This window comes from Macaca nemestrina, chromosome 12 (genome assembly GCF_043159975.1).
Source record: "Macaca nemestrina isolate mMacNem1 chromosome 12, mMacNem.hap1, whole genome shotgun sequence".
Classification (NCBI taxonomy): domain Eukaryota; kingdom Metazoa; phylum Chordata; class Mammalia; order Primates; family Cercopithecidae; genus Macaca; species Macaca nemestrina.
In genome coordinates this window covers 12,393,501-12,403,556 of record NC_092136.1, presented here as the reverse complement: position 1 = coordinate 12,403,556, position 10,056 = coordinate 12,393,501, and the positions used below count along the sequence as shown (strand labels likewise).

The window sequence follows — 10,056 nt, the reverse complement described above, 5'->3', positions numbered from 1 at the left end:
GGAGTGCATGGTGCAACCTTGGCTCACTGCAACCTCTGCCTCCCGGGTTCAAGCGATTTTCCTGCCTCAGCCTCCACAGTATATGAGATTACAGGCGCCCACCACTACGCCTGGCGAATTTTTGTATTTTTAGTGGAGATGGGGTTTCACCATGTTGGCCAGGCTGATCTCAAACTCCTGATCTCAGGTGATCTACCTACCTGGGCCTCCCAAAGTGCTGGGATTACAGGCGTGGGCCACCGCGCCCGGCCACATTTATAGTGTTTACTGTGCCAAGCTTTGTTTGCTCGTTTCATGTGTTCTGATGCACTCAACTCTCACAATAATTCTACAGGTAGGTGCTTTTATGATCCTCATTTCACAAAGAAGAAATTGAAGCCTGGAATACTTACATAATTTGCCCAACATTGCACAGATAGACAGCAATGGAGCCGAGATTTCAACCCGGGTCCATTGCTTAATTAATATCTCTGTTCCGTTGTCGCTCTGAAGGTATAATGAAAAAATATTTACAGACATGAGACAACGCTGTTCACAAAATATTGGTGGAGTGAATAAATCGGGTTCTGGAACAGTATGCAGGGTATGAATCAAGACTTGAGGGAAATATGCCAGATTGCAAATCTGGGAGGTCTCCACACATTCTGATTCTGAGTAATTTTTACTTTCTGCTCTGTGATTGTATTTCCCAGTCCTCCATGAGGACTATGTTTTTGTTTTCAATAAGAAAAGTATTTTATTTGGTTCTCTTAAGAAAAATAAACCTTCGTATGTTGCCGGTGGGAATTCAATGTGTTATATTCCCTACGGAGGGCAATTCCGCAATATTTATCAAAGTTGTAAATGCATTTGCCCTCTGAGTCAGCAGTCCTGAGTCTACATTTTATTCTTATAGGTAGAGCTGAGCAAGGATGATGTACCAGGTAATTCACAGTAGCATGGCTTCTAATAACGAAAGACTGGAGGCCGGGCATGTTGGCTCATGCTTGTAATCCCAGCATTTTGGGAGGCCGAGGCGGGTGGATCACTTGAAGTGAGGAGTTCGAGACCAGCCTGGCCAACATGGCGAAACCCCATCTCTACTAGATATACAAAAATTAGCCTGGCCTGGTGGTGTGTGCCTGTAATCCCAGCTACCTGGGAGGCTGAGGCAGGAGAATCACTTGAACCTGGGAGGCGGACGCTACAGTGAGCCCAGATCGTGCCACTGCACTGCAGCCTGGGCAACAAGAGTGAAACTCCATTTCAAAAAAAAAAGAAAAGATTGGAGCCGGGTGCAGGCACTTTGGGAGGCTGAGGCAGAAGGATTGCTTGAGCCCAGGAGTTCGAGACCAACCTGGGAAACATAGGCCCCGTCTCTATGAAAAAAAGAAATTAGCCAGGCATGGTGGCGCATGCCTGTTGTCCCAGCTACTCGGGAGGCTGAGGTGGGAGGATTGCTTGAGACTGGGAGGTCGAGGTTGCAACAAGCCATGATTGTGCTACTTCTTTAGCCTGGGTGGGTGTCACAGCGAGAACTTGTCTCAAAAAAAAAAAAAAAAAAAAAAAAAAGATTGGAAACAGTATTAAGTGTGCATTTTACCAGGGTCTGATTAAACAAAGTATGGAAGGAACACTATTCAACTGAAAAACAAACAAACAAACAAACAAAAACAAAAGAGCTTCTTATACTGATAGGGAAGGACCCCTGGGATAGTTTAATAAAAAAGGCCAGATACAGAACAGCGTGTTTATAATGTTACTTCTGTGTGAGAAAGAAGGGCGTTATCATCATCAGTTTGAGATGCTATAACAGAATACTATCAACTGGGTGGCTTGGAAACTATAGAAATGTAGTTCTCAAAGTTCTGGAAGCTGAAAGTTCAAGACCATGTGCCAGCATGGTTGGGTCTGGTGAGGGCCCCTTCTGGGTTGCAGACTGCCAACTTGCCACTGTGTCCTCACATGGCAGGAAGAGGACCAGAGAGCTCTCTGGGGTCCCTTTTATAAGGACACAGATCCCATTCATGAGGGCTACACTCCCATGACCCACTTACCTCCCAGAGTCCCCTCCTCCCAATACCATCACACGGAGCGTGGAGATTACACCACAGGAATTTGGGGGATAGGAACGTAGGCATGTGAGGAACAGAGGAGACACAAACATCCAGCCCATGGCAGGAGGCAAGAAAAAATCTATTTTTGCATGTCCTTGTTCTTTGTCTCAGAGATGCGGGAAGTCAGGGTGATAATCAAAATATTTAACAACCAGTGCAGAGCAGACCGAAACAGCAGCAGCTCTAAGACAGGGACTTTCAAGGAACGGAAAAGGGGGTCATCTTAGAGACGGGAGACAAGCGAACAAGACGGGATGGAAACAAGACTTCACAGGCCCTGCTTTTTTTTTTTTTTTTTTTTATTGAGACGGAGTCTCGCTATGTCACCAGGCTGGAGTGTACTGGCGCGATCTCAGCCTCCGCTCACTGCAACCTCTGCCTCCTGGGTTCAAGCAATTCCCCTGCCTCAGCCTCCAGAGTAGCTGGGACTACGGGCACGTGCCACGACGCCTAGCTTTTTTTTTTTTTTTTTTTTTTTTTTGGTATTTTAGTAGAGACGGGGTTTCAACATGTTAGCCAGGATGGTCTCGATCTCCTGACCTCGTGACCCACCCGCCTTGGCCTCCCAAAGTGCTGGGATTACAGGCATGAGACACCAAGCCTGGCCCAGTCCCTGCTTTTTCATCCTGTTTTGATGTTTGGACCATGGGACTGTATTGCCTGGTGCAAAAATCATCGTTCTTTTAAAAATCACTGTACATGGAAGAGGAGCCTTCCTTCGCTGTTCCCCACATCACAGAGGCATGGGGAGGCCTTGGGAGAGGAGAAGGCTTGCTGGACGGCAGTGAGCTCTGTGTGTTCCTGCAACACCTCGGCTATGTCTGTCAGTCTGTCTGTCCAGTGCTTCAGCTCAGGGGTGAAGCCTCGGACTTCCTCTGGGGGTGTTGACCTCCATTATATTAGCCAAGGTATATGGAAGATGACACAGGGTAAGGGACAGGGTGCTTCTCCCCTCCTCAAAGATTCCTCAAGCCTTCTGTTGGGGGCAAAGACCCTGGAGCTTCCTCAGGTGCAATGCCCAGCACATAGTAGGCACTTAGTAAGCCTCTGTTTAATTAACCGCTCCCCCGTCTGCCTGGCTGTTTCACCCTTTGGGTGGTAAGCCTCTTACTCACACAAATCTGCCCCTGTGGCTTAAGCCTCAGAGTTGCTGGTACAAGGGACCATATTACCATAATCAGATCATCAGATTACTTCCTCTTTGCATCTGGCAGAGATCAGTGCACTGAGCAAAGGGAAATGAAAGCACAAAGCATCCATCCCATTGGGCAGAAATTTATCAAGTACCCGCTAGAAAAGAAATGTATCAAGAACCCAGGCCATGGGTCTAGGTTCTGCGACACAGCACGCCTCAGACTACCTTTGCCAGGGCACTCCCTATGCTCTGTGCACTCCCTCTGTGGGGGTGACAAGTTGTAGCTAACATTTACGGGGCACTCACAAGTGCCAGGCCCTGTGCCGAGCACTCCACACACAATGTCTCACTCAATCCTCACAAGTGCTTTCGTTATTAGACGTGTGCAGGAGCAAGCAACAGAAACAAGACCCAAACTGGCTTAAGCAAGAGGAGATTCTACTGGCTCACACAACCGCAGGATAGTAAGCCTCAGCTGAGTATGGTGGGATCAAAGCTCTGGCTGTTTCTCTGACTCTTTTTCACGCAGGCTTCCCTCATGGCTGCGAGATGGCCACCAGGAACAGCCGGACGGAATGCTTCCGATTCCTGTCCAACAGGAGAGAAACTGACCTTTCCAGGGCCTGCTTTCTTCTCAATTTTGAGCTTGATCATGTGACTTGCCAGGACTTGCTGTTCAGAGGTGAACAGAAGCTGCAACTAGCTTTCCTGGTTCCTCGTGCTTTTGCTGTAGCCACTGGAAGAATAAATACCTCCCAGATGGCTGCTGCAGCCCCTTCAGTCTGACCCTGTGATGGTTAATTTTATGGATCAGCTTAACTGGGCTAAGGGTATCCAGATAGTTGGCATTATTTCTGGGCGTGTCCGTGAGAGTGTTTCCGGAAAAGAATAGCATTTTAATCAATGGACGGAGTAAAGAAGGTTGCTCTTAGGCCAGGCGCAGTGGCTCATACCTGTAACCACAGCACTTTGGGAGGTTGAGGCAGGTGGATCACCTGAGGTCAGGAGTTGGAGACTAGCCTGGCCAACATGGCAAAAACCCATCTCTACTAAAAATACAAAAATTAGCAGGGTGTGGTGGTGCACACCTGCAATCCCAGCTACTCCGGAGGCTGATGCAGGATAATCGCTTGAACCTGGGAGGCAAAGGTTGCAGTGAGCCAAGATCGCACCACTGCACTCTAGCCTGGGTGACAGAGTGAGACTCCATTTAAAAAAAAAAAAAAGAAGAAGAAGAAGAAGGTTGTTCTCGCCAAAAGAGGTGGGCAGCACCCAGTTCATTAAGTGCCTGAATACAACAGAAATGCAGAGGAAGGGAGAAGTCTGTCTCTCTTCTTGAGCTGGGATGTCCATGTGCTCCTGGCTCTTGGACCTTCAGATTCATACTGAATGATATATATGACTGGCTTTCCTGGTCCTCAGCTTGCAGACGGCAGATCACGGGACTTCTTGGCCTCTATCATCACGTGAACCAATTTTCGTAATAAATCTCCTCATCTGTATACACATACACGCTATCGGTTCTGTTTCTCTGGAGATCCTTGACTATTTTTGGGCCCCAGGGTAAGACCTGCAGCTGGGCTGAGCTGGACCTACTGTCTGCAGCAGAGCCACACAGCTAAGTCCGACCAAGTTACAGGCCTGTGGGCCTGAGAATAGATGATTGCTCATTTAAGCCACTGAGCTTTGAGGGTGCTGTGCAGCATTATCAAAGCATTAGTTACCTAATACGCCTTTTCAAACTGTGCTGTGCACAGACATATCAGCCCTCTGACCTCAGAGAACTTAATGGGCCTAGCACAACAGAGGAGAGTGAGTGGACAGAGAACATTTCCCTTTTGGGACCTGTGATAGCATCTAGCCTTTCCAAGGGTTATGGCCAGATCATAGTCTATTACAAGCTACTTTTTTTTTTTTTTTTTTTTTGAGGCAGTCTCACTCTGTTGCCCAGGCTGGAGTGCAGTGGTGCAATCTCGGCTTACTGCACCCTCTGCCTCCCGGGTTCAAGCGATTCTCCTGCCTCAGCCTCCCAAGTAGCTGGGATTGCAGGCACCTGCCACCACCACCTGGCTCATTTTTGTATTTTTAGTGGAGACAAAGTTTCACCACGTTGGCCAGGCTGGTCTTGAACTCCTGACCTCAGGTGATCCACCTGCCTTGACCTCCCAAAATGGTAGAGTTACAGGCGTGAGCCACTGCACACAGCCCTGGCTGATTTTTGTATTTTTAGTAGAGACGGAGTTTTGCCATGTTGGCCAGGCTGGTCTTGAACTCCTAACATTAAGTAATCCACCTGCCTCAGCCTCCCAAATGCTGAGATTACAAGCATGAGCCTCCGTGCCTGGACATACAAGCACCGTTTTCAAAGAAAAAAAAATTGAGACAGGGTCTCATCACTCTGTCTCCCAGGCTGGAGGGCAGGGATATGATCGTAGCTCATTGCAGCCTTGGGCTCCTGGGCTCAAGGGATCCTCCCACCTCAGTCCCCCAATTAGCTGGGATTACAGGTGTGTGCCACCGAGCATAGCTAATTTTTTAATTTTTTGTAGAGACAGAGTCTTGCTGTGTTGCCCAGGCTGGTCTCAAATTTCAGCCCTCAAGTGTTCCTCCTGCCTCAGCCTCCCAAAGCACTGGGATTACAGACATGAGCCACCATGCCTGGCCCCACAAACATTACTTTCTTTTGAAACCAGACTACCTGCCGAATTTGAAGCCCAGCTCCACCACTTACATGCTGTGTGAACTTGGATAGGTTGCTTAACTTCTCTGGGCCTCAGGATCCTAATCTGTAAAATGAGAATGATAATAATAGTACCTACCTCTGTTGTACAAATTAAATAAATCTTTGTGTAACACATAGAACAGTGCCTGGCACATAGTAAGCATCATATAAGCATGAGTTTCTGTTATTAAGTACTCTACATGTATTTACCTCTCTCAACAAACCAACCAGTGAGTTTTATCACTATTTTTGGATAATGGAATTGAGATTAGGAGAGGTCAAATGACTTGGCCAACATCACACAACACATAAGTCACTGAGCCAAGTATGAAAACAATTCCATCTGATTCTAAATCTTTATTTTTATTTTATTTTTATTTTTTATTTATGTATTTATTTATTTATTTTTTTGAGATGGAGTCTCACTCTGTTGCCCAGCCTGGAGTGCAGTGGCGAGATCTCAATTCACCGCAACCTCCGCCTGCCAGGTTCAAGCAATTCTCCTGCCTCAGCCTCCTGAGTAGCTGGGACTACAGGCACCTGCCACCACGCCCAGCTAAGTTTTTGTATCTTTAGTAGAGACGGGTTTCACCATGTTGATCAGGCTGGTCTCGAATTCCTGACCTTGTGATCTGCCCGCCTTAGCCTCCCAAAGTGCTGGGATTACAGACGTGAGCCACTGTGCCCGGCCATCTAAATAATTTTTTATCTATATATCTCCCACATTTAGTGGGAGCTTGGCCCACATTGGGCAGCAATGAATGACAATGAATGCCTGCATGAACAGGCCTGGCTAGGTGGAAGGCAGGCTGGGTTGTGACTGGAGTTCACCCGGTACCCTCTTTACTTCACCTGGCTTCTAACTGGACTGGGGACTGGTTGGCCAGAGGGGACCTCCCCCAGGTTGGTTTGCGGGGCTGGTACATAATGGAAGCTGCCCTGGGTTGCGAGTGAAGTCAAGCCATATCGCTTGGGCACAACCAGCTCTGCCGTATCTGGCTGTGTGTCCAGGGCTAGTTGCCTTCCAGGCTCTGTAAGACTCAGTGTACTCCCGAGTCAAGAAGCAGAACCAGGGAGCAGCAGGACAGACAAAGCCGGGGCCACCTTCAGAGCCCCAGAGCCTCCCACTGTGTCCTCTGCTGCCTGCAAAAAGGCTGCATCCCTCTCAGAGGGAAACATGAGACCTGCTGAGCCAGCAGATTCGGAGGCCCAGACAGCTGTGTCCCCTCCCCGCCCCTGGCCCAGAGTGAAGGCCCATCCCTCTGAAAGGCAAGGACAGGTGCTGGGCTTCCCTGGAGCCACAGCACGCCCTGAGCACCCAAGAGCCAGATACACTAGGCTTCTCCTGATGCAGAAGGTCAGGCAGAGGCCCGGGGCCTGGCACAGGGGAAATGGAAAGCATGTCCCAGCTCTGGTCCCTTCACCCCTAGGAGTGTCAGTTTCCTTAACCGAGAAATCAAGGCCGGGCACGGTGGCTCAAGCCTGTAATCCCAGCACTTTGGGAGGCCGAGACGGGCAGATCACGAGGTCAGGAGATCGAGACCATCCTGGCTGACACGGTGAAACCCCGTCTCTACTAAAAAATACAAAAAACTAGCCGGGCGAGGTGGCGGGTGCCTGTAGTCCCAGCTACTCGGGAGGCTGAGGCAGGAGAATGGCGTGAACCCGGGAGGCGGAGCTTGCAGTGAGCTGAGATCCAGCCATTGCACTCCAGCCTGGGCGGCAGAGCGAGACTCCGTCTCAAAAAAAAAAAAAAAAAAAAAAAAAAAAAAAAAAAAAAATGGAGAAATCAAAACTCCTTGGCCAGGCGCAGTGGCTCACGCCTGTAATCCCAACACTTTGGGAGGCCGAGGTGGGCGGATCACCTGAGATTGGGTGTTCGAGACCAGCCTGACCAACATGGAGAAACACCTCTACTAAAAATACAAAATTAGCTGGGTGTGGTGATGTATGCTTGTAATCCCAGCTACTCAGGAGGCTGAGGCAGGAGAATCACTTGAACCCCGGAGGCGGAGGTTTCTGTGAGCCAAGATCGCACCATTATACTACGGCCTGGGCAACAAGAGCGAAACTCCATCTCAAAAAAAAAAAAGAAAAGAAAAGAAAAGAAAAGAAAAAAGAAATCAAAACTCCTGCATCTTGGGCCTGTGGAGAAGCCCCTGCAGGTTCAAGAAAACCCTCTATAAACTGCAAAGGCTTGTGCTCCAGAAGGCTGCTCTCGGGTCCTCCGTTTCCATGTCTGTAAAATAAGAGCAAGGAGCTCACAGGGGCCTTCCAGCCAGGAAGGCCTCCAATCCAGTCCTGTAGGAAACCATCTCCCTAGCTCAGTATCACTCCTGATGTGAGGGTGCTTCTGGTGTCACGCAGCGTCGCATACCACCATCACCCACAGTGTCTTTTTACCCAAAATGCCTAATAACATGGGTCCAATAATTGCCAGTTTACCAGAAATACAGGAGACTAAGGAATAAATGAAACAAGAGAAAAACAACACAATAAACCCTGAAGGTGAGGCATTTTGCAAACTATTAGTCCAGTTTTATGACATGTCATTGTCATAAAAAAGGACTTGCCAGACTAAAAGAGACTTAAGGGCATCCAACCAGAGGCTTTGCAGAGTCCTTGACTGCACTCCCGTTTTCAGGAGCCAGCATACAGGACATTTTGGGAGCAATGAGAGAATTTGAATGTGGGCTGAGCATTAGATAAGATGGAGATGTATTGACAGGGAGAGGCTGAGATAACTGACAAGGACAGCATGATCTCATTTTGATTTAAAAAATTGCATATGGCTAGGTGCAGTGGCTCACACCTGTAATCCCAGTACTCTGGGAGGCTGAGGCGGGTGGATTACTTGAGGTCAGCAGTTCAAGACCAGCTTGGTCAACACGGTAAAATCCCATCTCTACTAAAATACAAAAATTAGCTGGGCATGATGGCGGGAGCCTGTAGTCCCAGCTACTAGGGAGGCTGAGGCAGGAGAATCACTGGAACCTGGGAAGCAGAGGTTTCAGTGAGTCAAGATCGCGCCACTGCACTCTAGCCTGGGCAATGGAGCGAAACTCTGTCTCAAAACAAACAATCAAACAAAACACAAAAAATTACATATGCAGGACTGGGCGCCGAGGCTCATACCTGTCATCCCAACATTTTGGAAAGCTGAGGCAGGCAGATCGCTTGAGCCCAGGAGTTTGAGTCTAGCCTGGGCAACATAGTGAGACCCTGCTTCTGAAAGAAAAAAAAAATTACATAGGCATAAAAAGAGATTCAGGGCCAGGCACAGTGGCTCATGCCTGTAATCCCAGTACTTTGGGAGGCCGAGGCGGGCTGATCAGTTGAGGTCAAGAGTTGGAGACCAGCCTGGCCAACATAGTGAAACCCGTCTCTACTGAAAAAATACCAAAAAAAAATCGCTTCTCGGCCTTTTGGCTAAGATCAAGTGTAGTATCTGTTCTTACCAGTTTAAGAAAATACAAAAGTTAGCTGGGCGTGGTGGCATGTGCTTGTAATCCCAGCTACTTGGGAGGCTGAGGCAGGAGAATTGCTTGAGCCTGGGAGGTGGAGGTTTCAGTGAGCCAGAATCGCGCCATTGTACTCCAGGCTGGATGACAGAGAAGATTCCGTCTTTAAAAAAAAAAAGAAACTTTAAGAGATATGGGAGGACAGAAAATGAGGATACTCCCTGGGTGGTAGGAATAGAGTGGTTTTGTTTTCTTGGTTTTGCTCATTGGCAAGTTCCGACTTTGTACAATGTACATGCACAGCTGTTGGGGCTCAGAGAACGATACTGCAAAGTATGGTGCTATGGCAGCCTGAGTACTTTGGACTAAAGGAAATTGGAAGATCTCAAAAGCCAAGTCTCTCTCTGACATTCTCCCACCCTCCTGTCTCCTGCCCCTGTTTCGCCCCCAGAGGAAGCCATAGACACCAGAATTCTTTTCCCCCAGTCATAGAAACTAGAACCCCTCTTCCCTAAAGCAAGTCATAGAACCTAGAAAGGGTCACTCTCTCCCTTCTCCCCTGCACAGAGAGGCCAAGAGGTATCTCAATAGACGGGCTTTGCTGGGTGACCCCACTCAGTCTATTCCCATGAATCACGCTCT

General features: G+C 48.4%; 1 pseudogene; it reads left to right on the top strand.

The window, feature by feature from the left end:
* Positions 1–9,362: 9,362 nt before the first annotated feature.
* LOC112424585 (U2 spliceosomal RNA) lies at positions 9,363–9,500 on the top strand (annotated as a pseudogene).
* Positions 9,501–10,056: the final 556 nt, after the last annotated feature.